The sequence below is a fragment of the Mesoplodon mirus genome (genome assembly GCF_964341445.2).
Source record: "Mesoplodon mirus genome assembly, chromosome: 14".
Classification (NCBI taxonomy): Eukaryota; Metazoa; Chordata; class Mammalia; order Artiodactyla; family Ziphiidae; genus Mesoplodon; species Mesoplodon mirus.
Window position 1 is genome coordinate 53,325,590 of NC_138990.1, and position 2,165 is coordinate 53,327,754.

General features: G+C 41.7%; 1 pseudogene across 1 annotated transcript; it reads right to left on the reverse strand.

The window, feature by feature from the left end:
• Positions 1 to 285: 285 nt before the first annotated feature.
• Positions 286 to 1,018, reverse strand: LOC309815754 (small ribosomal subunit protein uS3-like; annotated as a pseudogene). Its single transcript has one exon. The product of its transcript is annotated as a small ribosomal subunit protein uS3-like (transcript).
• Positions 1,019 to 2,165: the final 1,147 nt, after the last annotated feature.

The window sequence follows — 2,165 nt, forward strand, 5'->3', positions numbered from 1 at the left end:
TTGTGAGCCAGACAGCTCTAAGAATCAATCGAGTAATGCTCCCATGCCATTGTAAAGCAATTATACTCCAATAAAGATGTTAAAAAAATAAAATAAAATAAAAAAATAAAAGCTGATGTAAAAAAAAAAAAAAAAGTAATGCTCCCATGGAGCAACATGACCCTCAGTCTGAACACTGAATGTATGGTCTAGTCAGTCCACAGGTCTTTTAAAAATATTTTATTTTATTAAAGGTCTTTACAGAGTAACATCCAGACTCCAGATCCAGCTGCCAAGGATACCCTATTATGCTATGAGTACTGGCTGGGGCATGGTAAGTGGCTCCAGCTTCCCACCCTTCTCTTCTGAGATGGGAGTGGTGGGTATTATCTCATTTGGGGGTTCCACAATGCTCACGAGGTCAGGAAGGGGCTTCTTAAGGCCAATCTTACCACTTGGGTCCCAAGGCAGCATGACCTTCACTTTGATGCCCAGCACACCCTGACTGAGTAGCACGTGGCACATGGCAGTGTCAACATAGTAGTTAACAGAGTCCCAGATCATCAGGCCATCCACAAACTTCATGTATTTAGCCCTATATCCTCAGAGTTTCCCAGTACCATGACTATGCAGGCTTTAGCCCCACATTCCATGATGAACCGCAGCATACCATAGCAGGCCCTCCTCCACACAGCAAGTCCTCCTAGGAATCTGTAATACAGAGACTCTGCCTGGGCAATAGCACACAGACCTCTTGTGGCCACCTTTTCAGTATAAAGCTCTACACTGCCCTCAGGGAAGCTAGATCTTTTCTGAACCACAGCAGTCAGTTTGCAGATCTGCTGGCCCTTCTCACCAGGAACATTCTGCATACTGGTGGCCAGGATAATGATTTCTGTCATGGCTGGTGTAACTCAGAACTCCATAGTATCCATCTTCAGCCATCTTCAGCCAGCTCCTGAGTGAGAAACCCATTCAGTTCAGCTTTGAAGATGTTATCGGTGACAAACTTCCTCTCCTTGGAAATTTGCACCACCATCTTGCTGCCGTGTGCTGCCATAAGGAAAAACTACTAACATATCTTGTAGCAGACACTTTTTTGAGTTTAGACTTTTGAGATCCAAATTAGAGTAGTCTAAATATGTAGTTTTGTTTGTCTCTATTTAACTACCCTATTCCTGAGTTGCGTTCCTGAAACTTGACTGTAGTAGAAGTTTTCCAGGTAAAGGAAAGAAAGGAAATTCAGGCCACGAAATAAGTGGCATGAATAAATGACAGGAGATGTGAAAGTCTTTACCTGATTTGGGGAAAGGTGAGAAGTATAAGATGGGTGAAATATAAGGTGATGGACATGGTGGGTGAGGATGACAAAGTCGCCATCTTTATTGTACTCTGTGGGGGAAACTTCAGGAGGGAGAAGATGTAGAAATTATTGGAGGCAGACAAGACTTTTTGTTACCTTACATTACACTTCTTTCATCTCAGTTGCTTTAGCTCTCAGTCCATCTCGTTCTCAGGAGGAATGTGCTTTGACATCCAAACATTTTGATTCAGGATCTGTTTCAAGGAAGGCTTGATTTCTATGAGAAAAATCTGGATGGGTTCCCAGCTTCTCCTCTGCCCGGCCTTCATTCACAGCATGCTTTCCTCACTCTCTTTGATGTGAATTTTCAGAACATCGTTGGGTGTAATCAATATTCAAACATAATTTCAATAAACCCATCCAAAAGCAGGTTCAAATGTTTTCACAATACTTCTCACCAGCTTTGAGAGTGCTCTTTCTGGCCATCAGAGTCACCACCATAAAGTGTATGGGTTGGCCCTAAACAAGAATGGCCAACTAAGGGGACTAGTAGAAACAGAAATCTAGCACCAGTTCTGCTCCTGCAGTTGAAGAGCTCAACAGGAGGTGGCATCACCCCAAAAATAAAGCACTTGTTTTTTTCCCATAAAAATAAACTGCTTAGGCTATTAGCGGCCTTTTGGCCCAACAGAAAAAACAGGTCTACGTAACACATTACTATTTCAGCCAGAAAGAATAATAACAAAAGATAGATAATTTTGTCTAGAAGAAAAGGAGTTGAACCCTCAGAGAATAACAAAATGTGACTTTATATAAAATAATACAATACATGTAAATAAGTGCCTGTCATACAGTAAGCAGAACAATGATGTCTACTTATTAC